Here is a 14,595-nt window from a genome sequence, read left to right as displayed (position 1 = left end):
CTCCATTAGGGACTGTAGTGATAAGACAATGGGTAACAGGTTAAAACTCAAACAGGGGAAGTTTAGATTGGATATAAGGAAGAAGTTCTTTACTGTGAGTGTGGTGAGTCATTGGAATGGGTTGCCCAGGGAAGTTGTGAATGCTCCATCCCTGGTGGTGTTCAAAGCCAGGTTGAACAGAGCCTTTGGTGGCATGGTTTAGTGTGAGGTGTCCCTGCCCATGGCAGGGGGGTTGGAACTAGATGATCTTAAGGTCCTTTCCAACCCTAACTATTCTATGATTCTATAATTTTAGATTCTTTCCCAAGTTAAATATCCAAATCAGTTCATGGCTAAGTAAGTCCAGTTTGGAAAGAGTTTTCCTAACTATGCACATGATGGCACTTTGGATGGGTGCTGAAATTAGTCCATAATGGTAATAACTTGATGCCCATAGCTGAGATGTTATTGTGCATTCAACAGTCTATGGCATGGAAAGCTATAACATGAAGGATATTGCTGCATAATAAATGTACGAAGCATGATTATCTCTCATGTACACTTTTGGCCTACCTACTACAGTTAAGAGTAGCAATGAAGATACCACAACATGACTTCTACTTCAATGCTAGCAACTAGAGAGTTGTTGCTATAACTTTTATAGCAGGCAATGCTGCTTCGAAACAAAGGAGCTCAGGCTCCTAGCTAGGAAAATGACAGAGGAGGGGAATGAAGACTGGTAATAGACTAGAGAGGGATTCCTTTTTTCATTACTTTCCCAAGATCCATTCCAACCACACCAACTAATGTCCACTGAGGAGCTTATGGTTCATATTCTCCTTAATAAGATACCCCAAAGTCCTGAGAAAAAATGGAGATTAAGACCACCATGGCTATGAAAGCATGCACCTTAATCCCACATACTGCACTTTTTTTGAGCAGCCCTCCCAAGAAAGACAAGAAGTGGATAGGAGTTTTATTAACCCTGTTTTATAGACCAGTCTAGAAAACTGTGATCATGCCTGCACCAAATCACAGCCACACCCAGAAACAGCAGTAAACACGGGCAGGAAGAAGGGGATGCAAAGTGGTGGGCTTGTTCCAGAATTAAGCTGAAGGAGTTTATGCAAACAAGGAATACAAATGGATAGCAAATCTGGTCTCAAATCACACTACAGGGCTGATGCTTGCACACAGTCACTCAGCCAGTTCATAGGAGAACTCACTGTGAATCCAAATCTCTAGTCACGAGACCAGCCCTAGCATAAAATCCTAAGTAAAAAAAGGGTAAAAAGAGTTTCTGTACAGTGGCCAGACTTTGTGAATAGTTCATTTTCCTGGCAGAACAAACAAAAGAGAATTCCCTTCCCTTCCAAATTCTGTCTTGGGTTTCATGAAATATTTCATTTTGTTATCAAAACTGTTTTTTTATATACTTGTGTTTGCTTTATTTTACTATTTTAAAAATCCAATTACATTTAGCATAGAAACTGAAAATAAAAAATTTTAGACATTGGAACTGGATGATCTTAAGGTCCTTTCCAACCCTAACAATTCTATGATTCTATGATTTATTAACAATGTTGAAGTGACTATTTGGTTGTTTTTAATATTTCGGTTTTGCTTGATGAGAAGAGGTAGCAGAAAGTTTTCACAGTTTAGTCTGACAATGAGGTTAACTTTTTTTACTCCAAAACCACATTTCTTGATGATTTAAAAGGTGCAATGTATGGGATTCCTCTTTCATATCAAATCTTTGGTAATACAAAGAAACTGTATTATTTCAGCTGCTGAAGAAACTGAATTTCCCAATAGCAATTTTAAAATTTTACCCTGCAATTAGTTTCCTTGAAAACAAAGCAGCAATGTCAAAGTGTACAGTGGAATTATAAAACCTGGTTTTATTCAATTCGAAATATGACTGCTGACATATCTAATTCTATCTGTAAATCTTTATGGCCAATGGGGAGAAGGAATAACTAAGAAAACCTAGGAAGAGTGACAAGGCAAAATATGAAGGGGTCTTGCAAAGGCAGTTAGCACACCTCCTATGGCACTGTGGTAGCTGAAATGTCAAGAGCATACATCAGAAATGGGGAAACCAACACGCTAGAATTAGAGGCAAATGTGTTAGCAGCAGCCAACCCAACTTTGTATTTGGCTAATGAATACATACACAGGTTTCAGGCCTGCTGGTGACATTCACACAAGATGATGAGTAAGAAAATAGGAATTGTTTTTACTGAAAACAAATATTTTTACTGAAAATCAATTAAAAAGAAAAAAGAAAAAAAAAACCCACAGAAAACTAAAAATGTGTGAATTTTTCTCATGCATTTATTTTGCTTAAATCTTTTAATTTAAGCATTTAATCATAGAATCACAGAATCATAGAATAGTAAGGGTTGGAAAGGACCTTAGGATCATCTAGTTCCAATCCCACTGCCATGGGCAGGGACCTCACACTAAACCATGTCACCAACGTTCTGTTCAACCTGACCTTGAACATCATCAGGGAAGGAGCATTCACAACACCCCTGGGCAACTCATTCCAGTACCTCACCACCCTCACAGGAAAGAACTTGCTCCTTACATCCAATCTAAATTTACCCTGTCTAAGTTTGAACCCATTACCCCTTGTCCTATCACTACAGTCCCTGATGAAGAGTCCCTCCTCAGCATCATTGTAGGCCCCCTTCAGATACTGGAAGGCTGCTATGAGGTCTCCATGCAGCCTTCTCTTCTCCAGGCTGAACAGCCCCAACTTTCTCAGCCTATCTTCATACAGGAGGTGCTCCAGTCCCCTGATCATCCTCATGGCCTTCCTCTGGACTTGTTCCAACAGTTCCATGTCCTTGTCACATTGAGGACATCAGAACTGCACACAATACTCCAAGCGAGGTTTCAGGAGAGCAGAGTAGAGGGGCAGGATCACCTCCTTCGACCTGCTGGTCATGCTCCTCTTGATGCAGCCCAGGATACGGTTGGCTTTCTGGGCTGCGAGCGCACACTGAAGCCAGCTCATGTTCATTTTCTCATCAACCAACACCCTGAAGTCCTTTTGCGCAGGGCTGCTCTGAATCTCTTCTCTGCCCAGCCTGTAGCTGTGCCTGGGATTGCTCCCACCCAGGTGTAGGACCTTGCACTTGGCATGGTTAAACTTCATGAGGTTGGCATCAGCCCTCCTCACAAGCGTGTCAAGGTCCCTCTGGATGGCATTCCTTCCCTCCAGGCACTATTTCTTCCTTCCAGCCATTTCTTAACCTCTATTTAGAGGTTTTGACTAAAAAGAAAAAATTACTTTTCTAGAAAGGCAGACTTTTTCTGATTTGGCAGAGGTTTTCTGGGATTTGTCTTAACTGAAATTTTATCAGTTTCTTTATTTCTTTGTACATTACAGGTTCATATCAATCTTTTCAAGTTGTTAAATGACACAGGTCTTCTGTTAGGTTGTAAATGCCCTGAATCAAAGCCTGTGTTAATGGGAGCTTGACAATATTCCTGGCATGAAAAATATATTGAGGGCTTCCTGGCTGCTCCTATAATATATACATCCATCATTATTTGCTCACCTTCTTCTGGGATCAGAATTTATTACTCAAAAGTACAAAACCCAAGCAAGCCAAAACAAGAAAATATCAGACAAAGGATATATTTCCTTAAAACTGCCTATTTTCTTCTGGGTCATTAGGAATGAGTTTTTTAGCAGTGCTATAGAGGTTTCTGGAAGATACTGAAGCATTGCTGGTAACCTGTGTCTAACATCTGCCCCACATTCAGCAATAGTAAACGAAATGTGTTGCAATAACTGAAATATTAGAAGACTGTGAAGTCTTTTGGGCATTAAATTGGTTTCTTTGCTTTATTTTTGCTTCATTTTTTGCCTGCTGATTGCCTAACATACACTGGAGCTCTAAAAATGATGCTGTGAATGATGGTAATGATGCAACTGAATAGTTTTCTGCAATCCAAGTTTAAAAGTATATCCTTACATAGCACTGCCCTGTGCTGAATCGTGTACTGGCTCACCAGTAGGTGAGGTACTTCTGTACAGTGAGAGTTTGTTGTAGTTAAGCAATTATTTTAATTGAGTATTTGTATCAGAAATAGCTTGGTCAGGGGAAGCAGGGGACTGTCCCCTGTACTCAGCACTGGTAAGGCCACACCTCAAATACTGCGTTCAGTTCTGGGTCCATTGCTACAAGAGAGACATTGAGGTGCTGGAGAGTGACCAGAGAAGCGCAATAAAGCTGGTGAAGGGTCTGGAGGACAAGCCTGATGAATAACAGCTGAGGGAAATGGGTTTGTTTAGTCTGGAGAAGAGAAGGCTCAGGGGGCACCTTATAATTCTCTATGATTACCTGAAAGGAGGTTGTAGTGAAGTGGGGATTGGTCTCTTCTCTTAAGAGGCAATAGAACAAGAGGAAATGGCCTCAAGTTGCGCCAGGGAAGGTTTAGATTGGATATTAGGAAAACTTTCTTCACCAATAGAGTTGTCAAGAACTGGAACAGGCAAAGTGGTGGAGTGACCATCCCTGGAGGTACTTAAAAGACATGTAGATGTGGTACTTAGGGACATGTTTAGTGGTGGACTTGGCAGTGCTGGGTTAATGGTTGGAGCTGATGATCTTAAAGATCTTTCCAACCTAAAGCTTCTATGATTCTATGACTCTATGTGATGTAAGAGAAATCACAGAAAATTAACATTCTGCTAAAATTGAAGTAATTTATTTCTTAAGGATAAATTCTTAAGACTTCACCTGCCAGATGTACGCACCCGGCTTTATTGTATTGCAAAAAAAAAGACTCAATTTGAATTTTTAGAGGGATTATTGAAACTTTGGATAGTGACATGAAAATTTCCCTACATTTGATCGAAGTGTGAATCATCTTGTCTAATGATCTGCCTGGCGACTGGAGAGTAGTGTATGTACCACCAGACTAAGGTGATAAACAAGTGACTTTACATTCAAAATAGCATTTGAATTCACATCTAAAACAACACATTTCCCCCCCCCCCCCGTAGGAGACAAAGGAAGTAGGGTAGGGATACAGCACAGGCAGTAGAAATTAATCCAGGTTTTCAGTTTTTCATCTCCTATTATTCTTGTGACGTTTCAAAAGTGTTTAATAACTTGCTACTAGAATTCCTAAAACTTTCAAAAAATGTTACTGCAACCTTTTGATTCTTTCTTGGAATGTTTCTTGGTATAATTTATTATAGTTACAAAAAATGACTATAATTCTCTGTCAGTTTAGGGACAGATTGATGGGATGAATCATATGACTTTTTCATGAGATGTTTTAGTAAAAACTGAAACCTAATATCTGTATTTAACTCTACAATTTCTTATTTTATATTTTTGACCTATTTGCAACACACAATTTCTGAAAAGTAGTCTTTCTAGGGACAAGCTCCATGATGTGCTACTGATAATTAGGCGATACTGCTATTTTCCACATTTTGTGTAATATATCCATTTTACACTAGAAGGCCTTATATTCCTGGACCTGGCCATTCACACTGTGAAGGAATATATAGGACAAGGAATATATTGATCCTAAAGTGGTTGGGTATATTTAAGGATTCCTTTGAGCAACCTGGTCTAGTGTGAGGTGTCCTTGCCCATGGCAGGAGGATCGGAACTAGATGATCTTAAGGTCCTTTCCAACGCTAACTGTTCTTTGATTCCATGTTTCTATGATTCCAAGGCATTTTTACTGGCATTCCTATATTTAGCATATTTTAAGTAATAACACTCTGCCTATCAGGAAGCTTCACTGACATTTTGCTCACTTTAAACCACACCTCACTATTGCTGGATGGTGCTCATCTACATTTCAAGAAGCAAGAGCCAGCTCCTGGGACAGTGTAAGCGTCATTGCTCCATGGGATTATACTAATTTACACCAGCTCAGGATCTGATCCATATTTTCATTCTCTGTGCCTTGATTTAGGCTAAGTTGCACCCTATAAATCTATTCTCAGTTGTTATTTTCTGCCTCTCAAGCTTCCAGTAGGAGAGCTTGTATTCGGGTTTCACAGCCAGGCAACAAAAGGCTTCCGCTGGGTACTATGCTACTCTTTTAAAAACTAAAGCACACAGGCTGCCGAGGCAGAGCATTTAAATAGCAACATTCATTACTCCGGCTGAAGGAAAAAAGGTCAGCTCCAGCTGTAATCTTCTGCTGTAAATTTGCTAGAGAAACAACATGCCAGTAAAAGTACACATTAAACAATATCGTTGGCACTGGGACACTCCAGCCCTGCTGGTGATAACGACAGCGTGGAACCCGACATTGGGGGAACCCCTTGTGTCGGAGAGATCCCTCAGCACAGCCACAGCAAGGCCCGGCCACCCTGAGCACACACACAGACACACAGACACACACACACACACAGACACACACACACACAGACACACACACACACACAGACACACACACACTCTACACGGGAGTGCATCTGCGAGCGTGCACATGCGTTCTCCTCCCTTCGTGTGGGGACGGATCCCTGGCGGGCTGGTGAGTAATGGCCCCTGCTGACAGAATTTTCGGCACGTCGCAGGCCGGTTGGCCGGGTGCCTGGCAGTCTCCTTGGACTGACACATTTTGGGCAGAGCGGGAGCCATGTGGCCGATGTTAGTAAACATCATCCCGCACAGCCTGGGTGAGCGGCTGGCGGCGCGCAGGGCTCCGTGAATCCCACCAGTGCCCGTCCCTCACCCTGCAGCTGCGCCCGTCTCCCGGCAACGGCGAGAACAAAGGGCTGGAAATGCAGTCGGCGGCCTGTATGGAGAGGGCCCTATGGAGGGAAAGGGCCTGCTGCCCAGCCTGGTGGCAGCCTGCTGCCCCACCCTGAAATACACAAAAAGGCACACAAAACGGCGTCAGGCTGTGTTATCACCCTCGCATCCCTTCAGGCACATTCCCCCTTGCCATCCAGGTGTTCAGGCTCCATTTTCATTGTGCCTCACTGGCCACCCAGGCAGAGGGGCAGGATTAAAGGCTGGATGGCACAGTGTTAACATAAAGGGCGTTGGGTTTCAATAGGAATTTCTCTCCCCTATCACAATATTAGACCTGTGTCTGTGTGGCAGAAATCAGACCGCAGTTTGTACCTCATCGCTCTGGGAAACTGAGAGGCTTCTGGAGACACTCAGTTTTACAACAAAAATTCCAGCTTTCAGCTTCCGGTTCCTTCTGCCTACAGGCAACAAAAAAAAAAGTGTGGATTTAATGCATCTTGAAACCCTCTGGACAAGTAACTGAGCTGTCCTGAAGTTGCTCACCTGGGGAAGGCAAAGGCAGCCTCCATCATGCACTTGCAGCAGGAATAGTTTCACCCACTTGTAAGTCCTCTACAGCTGTGCACAAACAAGGAAATCTTTATAAGAGGAGTGGACACAGTCATAAACTTGGCAAAACACAGCAGCAGTCTCTATACGCAAATAAAAAACCCCATCATCCTAGTAAGTCCAGTTTTAATTTACTGAAGTATTTTCCTACCAAGCTGAAGTGTTTTCCTACGTCATTGCACCCAGATGACAAACCCCACTTGCCATTCAGACAGCAAGTCCGTATTTGGAGGAAGCTTTATAGAGAAAAGCAGCACTTCCCTGGAATATATTCAAGTCTCCTGGCCCCTATCAGCTACAAAATCTTCAGAAAGCACAGTTTCTTACAACACAGCCCTTTCTCCATGCAAAATTAGGCCTTTGGGACCAATGTCTCTTGTTGTACAAGTCTTCCGTGGAATATCTTAGAATTTTTAGGAGCAATTGGTTCTTATTACACAACTGAGAAACTCATGCTTTCCTCAAAACCTGTTGGGAATCTGTTCCCCAGCAGAAATCAGTATCATTGCATAATTATGTTGACTTACCAAGTATCACTAAAGGAATTGCATGTCATAAAGGACAAGTATCCTTGTGTGATGATAAAGGACTGTATGGAATTTTTTACTCCTTTTCTGCAGGAGTGTGTGTACGTGTGTGTGCAAGATGACAAGAGTCTAACCTAAGGCATGGGGGGAAGTAATTAAGAAAAATGTGTCCAAATGCCAGGTATGTCATCTCTATTGGTCATATGTCATGTGTAAGTCCTGTGAAGATCCAAATGAGAGTTAGAAGTTTTGAGTTTGATGTAATGCATGTCCAATGAATATTTACTATGCCATGATTTATATAATGTAGTAATGCTCTTAGGAATGTGCTGAACTGAAGAAAGTTCACTGTATGCAGAAAGTGTGCTAATTAAGAGATACCATACACATGTCACCGCAGGGAAGCTTTCAGTTGGGAAAGTAATTCATTGACTGTATGTGCATTTTGCATCCGAGACCCAGTTCTGAAAAAAAAATAAAAAAGAAAGAAGGTAAGATGTTACCTTGTCTGACTGCATTCCTGTTGCATAAAAGAACCACAAAGAATGAGGAAGAGAGTCCTGGAGCAATGCAGGGGCAAGAGACAGAGTTCAAAGGCAAAACTGGAGGCTGGATTTTATACCTGGGTCTGCATGTTCACTGGGATCTGTTAATGTTCAAATGCCAAGAAAGCAGGAGAGATGCTTCAACTCTGGAAAACTGTTGTTGGCCCCAGACATGAATATGAGCTGCAATTAATTAAGTTACTCAGTATAAAACCAAAGGCTCTGTTAGAAGATGTCTAAACTTGGGTGGGTCTGGTTGCTGTAGAAGTAACTGAAACACTGAAAGTTCCCTTGTCCATTAGGGCATAAAAATTTATTGGTTATATTTATTACAGTCATTTCAGTCTTTGGACCTAAATCAAACTAACATGGCATGGTGCATCATATACAGTTATGCATAGCTGTTTGCATTGATCAGCTAAGTCTTCTTACCTTCCAGTACAAGGTGGCCACATCCATCCTTCTTATCAGGGGCGCTCCCTGGCCTGTGCTAACCCCAAGCTCTCCCTGACCACTGGTGCTGTCAAAGCACTGCCGGGACATGTACTGACCATGTAACAGTGGGGACAATCACAGACCACTGCCAACATCTGTGCCCTTGCCTCTTTCACTTCCTAGCTCATAGATAATCTGACAGATCCAAGCACTAAATCAATATGCTTTGGTGGGAACTGGGACAGGCTCAGCTGGTCTTTCCCTGTTAAATTTTTCTAATTACACTCTTAATTCTGCAGGTCTAATTACTTATATTACAATAACAACATTACCAAGAAAAATAAAGAAGAAATGGGATTAAGAAGTTCAAAAAAAACCAAACAAAAAAATCTTGCGTTTCCAAAAATGTATAAACCAGACCTTTTTGTTGGGGCCCAATCCTGCTGCTACAGTTTGGTCTAGACAGCAAGACTGTTGTATCCAGGGCTGAGTCCATGGAAATACATCTGGGCTTCACAGCTCAGCTGAGCAACTGAAGAGACTCCTGGTACACTCACAACTTTAGTACAGAAAATTGATGATGGGTCATAATCTGAAGAAGATTTTTAAAAGCTATTTTGTTTCTTTGAATGAAAATTGGGGAAGAAAGACAGCAAGAGAGGAGGATGGAAGGTTTGGGCACAGAATTGAGAGCTTCCACTTTAAAGCCAGAATAAGATACCTTATTCTTCACTAGCTCTGCACAAGTCATTAGGTCCTTCTGCCTTGCCTGCCCACCTCAGTGCAGCAGGGAGCAGAAAGCTTTGTGGAGCATTTAGTAATCTGAAATACCAAGGAACCTTATCTATGGAAGACTACTCATAACTCCAGTGCAGTCAGTGGAGCATCAGAGTTTTACTAGGCACCTAAAGCCTAGTGTGAAAGGCCTTAAAAATATTGTTCTGCTTGGGTACGGGGATGTACATGAAAAAATTTTTGGTAAACCCTGCACTACATTGCATATTTAGGTGGAGAAAAATAATAAAACTGCCTTCCACAAAGAAACAGCTCACCACGGTTTAGGTCCTGATTCATAATCCAATGAAGTAAAAAATATTCCTCCTGTTTCGCTTTTTGGTTCACAGGTACTTGGTATTATTTTTGTTATTGTCCAATTGTTATTCCTTCTTTTTCATCTTTCTACTCTCTTACTTTGGCTCATTTGTCAATACATTATGTGTAGTGTTCCTGGTAACAAAACACAATAAAAATCAAAACTCACTGATTTGGCTCTACTTACAATAGAAAACAGATGGGATATTTTTCAGCAAGTTTGAAAAATCAACACATTTCCCTGGTAATATCTAATAACTAGCATTATTCTCATTTTACAGTTTATACCAGAAATAGACATTAACTCACTAGCCTTGATGAAGCATCTGTAGCTCTGTGCAGTAAGTCTCAATTTACGAGTCCTGGGCTGTGCATCCTGCACTGAGGGAAGTGCATCCAGACTTTTTCAAGGTTCCACTGCTGCTGTGAAGGCTGCAATATCATTACTTAAGTCATGCAATTTGGAATGACATTTCCAGCTTTTGTTTTCTTACTTAATTTCATCCTACTTTCTTCCTCTGCAAAACTATGCCCAATATAACAAGAGGATAAAATCAGAAGGCTTACCTAATTACTACTGCATTACACTTGTATGAACAACGCAGATACTGAACATTAGACAAATTACTAATGCAACAATGCAGCAGTTCTTTCTGTAGCACAGGATTTCTCTGGGAATGTTACTGTATTTCATTTAGTGCTTGTTTGTTTAAGGGGCTAGAACAGACATTGCTGTATTTCAGTTTGATTCACCAAACATTCTGGCCTCAGTCCAGCAAATCATTTAATGCTTAAATGTAATGGAATGAAATTTAAGTTCAGAATACTGCCTATGTATTTAACATACAGCATGGGCTTAAGTGCTTCATACAAAACAGGACCAGGATGATGAAAAAGCATAAAAATAAGGCCCATGCATTTTTACACACTCAACTTTTAAAACACTAATACTGTTAAAAGGAATATTTTCCACTGCCTATGCTATGAAAACACTGTGTAGTGTGCCCCCCCGCCCCCCCAACAAAAGCCAACTAACTTTTCCTGATCTGACAATCTGACAGCTCTATCCTGTGTAACTGCTAGTCTGGCCCTTTTTAAAAATATCCTATAAAGTTAAGTGGAAGCTTTGCCTGAGCAAGGTATGCAGAAATGAGTCTCAGGGAGTATATGGAATTTTCTCAGGACTTAGAGCTGTGCTTGTTGTAGCCAAAGGCTAAATTTCTGGTGGAACTCAGTAGTGTTCTTCTGAGTACATTTGCTTTCCATACCATCTCTGTTTTAGTGGGAAACATAAAACCAACATGAAAGTCATGCTGAAACACACCACAAAGAAAGGTGTGTTCTTAACTTGGGTTACCTAATCCAGGTTAGATAATTTAAGCTGTGGTTGCATAGCAATTTAAACCACTCTAAGTACTGGCTGCCAAGAGGGGTGGAACTTTGTCAGCCAACAGTTAGATGTGCATCAGCCGCAGACCCAGCTTTAACCAGCAGCCAAGGTAGGCAAGGTAACTCGAGTTAACTAATATAGAACATGAAATGCTAACAGTGCTTAAAGCCCCCACTGCTTTAACCTTTCTGTGTAAAGATATTAATTTTTATGAGGTTTTTGCAATGTAGACAGACCTGGAGAACCTTTTCAAAGACACAGGAACTCAGTAAACCTGACCACTGTCCACAATAAAGGAAAACACTGTTCCTTTCTCAGAAGATTTACAATCTGTATGTTATATTTCCACTGTTAAGGCCCTAAACTCTTAGCCAATGAAGAAAGAAAAAAAAAAAAAAAAAAACAACACAAACCCCAAGCTGTTTTGTTTTGCAGTTTAGATGCCTAGGGATTTATTTACTTGTATGTTTGTTTGTGTGTGTCTGCCAAGAGCAGAAACAACCTTCTTGAATTAATCTGCAGTGAATCAGTCCCTTTGCAACAGAAGCATTAAAAACCTCTAGGTTTTATTCATTAGTAGAATAATACATATATTTTGCTTGGTAGTGTTTGTTTGAGTTACAACTGCATGGAATTCAGAACAAAGCTACTGTGGCTGCATGGACCTGCTCAAAATTCTCAAAATTCCATTTTAGCTTGTTTCTGCTACAAAACCTGATTGAGCATACCAGTTATCTAAAATGTACTAGTTTTTCTGCTGCTCCATCTTTCTTGCCATCTCTAGTCACTGCTGGCCAAAAAAAATTTTTAAATGGCTATTGTTTCGCATTTCTAGCACATCTCAAAGAAGGGAGGAAACAATTATGCTTTTGATCAAAAAACAGAGCATGAGCTAATCATATATATTCTCTCAACTACCCTCATGCTTCATGCTAGAGAAAATGTCTTTTTCAAACTTGTCACTTGCTTAGTATACACTTAAAGAACATTGTCATGCATTTTACACAATATAGAAGGATTTGAGTGCCTTTGGCCGAGTTTCTGTAGATTTCACTCATTAATAAAAAGGTGGGAAGAAAGAAAGCACAGACATGCACAGGTACGTATGAACAGATGTTGGCCTTGATTTTTTTAAATGATGTTACACTACCCCATTTATCTGAAAATTTCTTGATATTTTGAATTATAAAACTGGGCACAGATTTGTTTCTCTTGCATTCTTTCCTGTTTAAATTTCATTTCTGAATGCTGACTTCAGCACCAGGTTTCCCTGCACACCAGAGGTGTAGTCTCTGGGGACAGAGGGAAGGGAAAAGGGTTATAAAATGTGGAGTTTAAATACATGATCATATAAAATTGTCCAAGGAGTCTATTCCTATCCAGGATGCTGAACAGAAGAAAAGAGGCATTACAAGCCCCAAGGCACTCCTCTGTGCCTCCTTGTGCAGAATGTCTATCCCTGAGGCTTACAGGAACGCCCAGAACCAGGAGAAAGGATTTAGCCCAGCACTGAAAGACTGTAGTGTTAGGAAATGGAAAACACATTAGAAATGTGTGTTAACCCTACCTGGAAAACCTAAGCAACTCATTTTACTTCCAGCCAACAAAACCTTTGAAAGAACTTGTGCTGCTTTATGGTCAGGTATCTACATTTGGATCTGCACCTTATGGCTTTGGATAAGGCTTCAGGTTTGATTCAGCATAAGGGTGAAGTGAGGTAATGTTCTAGGTGTTTGTATGCTGGATTTTGCCTTGTTTTGTAAGAGCTGTAGAATTTCCTGTCTGAAGATTGTCGGTTCACTTTTATCATCTCATCTCTAATTACATTTATTATATTCCAGAAGACTAGAAATAAACTGAATTCTATGCTAACCTGAAACTTAAGAGCAGAGGATGTGGATTAGGGCAGAAGATTTGTTTAGGTTTGATCTAAGGTAGATCAAAACCAAACAAAACCTTTGGGGCCTAAGAAATTAACCTACTGATCCCAAAATTACCCCATGCACTCTAGATCTTCTCTCCTGAACTAGTGCTAAAACACCTTAGCACTGACCTAGAAGAAATTGGCTGGGTTTATATCATTCTTTCACTCCCTTGCAGTTTCCTGCAGGTCAGTGAGCTCTACACCAACCTCTCTGGTCCAGTGTGGCCCAGGAAATTCCAGATATTTTTCAGCTGTGTCAGGTTCTGCAAATGTAACTTAGAAGGTTCAAAGGGAAGTTTAATTGGCACTAATCCTCATCTCTACTTTTGCTCACCTCCTCCTCTTTTCTCACTAAGCCTTCCCACCTCAAAGCCACAGAAGCTTTACAGTTTTTCTTATAAAAATATATATATTTAACCCTTTGGCAATCTCTTAATGCCCTTTTATTAAATCCCTTAACTCCTTTTATTAAGTCCAGGGTAATTAAAATGATTATAAACCTTTCTTGAGTGATTATACCCTTTAATCACAGTGCATATTTGCTGAGATGTAGGCAACATTTGTGGTATATCAAATATAAAAATACTTTGGGCAAAGATGTTTAATAATAATTTTTAAAACTATGATCTTGATTAAGGAGGTTTAGGGCATTAAAAATCATATCTACATGTGGTCACAATGAAACATTGAAGGACTTCAAATACATGCATACAATGGCACAGTTATAATCAGGTTTCTCAATTTCTTTCAACTCCACCTCCTCAGCCGGCGTAATGTGTCCTAATGCCATTGATTCCTAAGGTGCTACACTACTTTATATCAGCTCAGTTTACTGGGGAACCAGATCAAATGTACAAGTAAAATCCCTTCTTGGGTCATTATTCCCCAGACAATGAAAGAAAAATCAAGGACTTTTCTTCTGGAGTGAGCTTGGATCTCCTGTCTGGGACTCCAAAACTGTGCACTCATCCCATCAGCAGCAACAGTAAGGTGAATGCATCCCCCTGAAAATACATATGGTCAGATGTTGCTGCAGTATGGTTGTGCACAAAGTAAGTAAGTTTAGGAACCCCTGTCCAGTGTAAAATATAAATATGCACTGAACTTTTATCATTAAAGCTTGGGGTTTAATTGGGACATTATTAGTTAGAACTTCCCACTCACAAAAGTATGCTTCATTTTCAGGAGCATAGGCCATCAAACAGGTCCAAGTGATAGGAAGTCAGTTCTCAGTAGTTACTAATCTTTTCTTCAACTATTAGAGAGTCATTTAATCTCTGTGCTCCTTTTATTTCTTCATGCCTGTTAATATACAGCTTGATTTTCAGTTGACAGTTCTAAGACC

Source organism: Psittacula echo (assembly GCF_963264785.1).
Source record: "Psittacula echo genome assembly, chromosome: 4".
NCBI lineage: Eukaryota > Metazoa > Chordata > Aves > Psittaciformes > Psittacidae > Psittacula > Psittacula echo.
Note: the sequence above shows the minus strand (reverse complement) of the source record.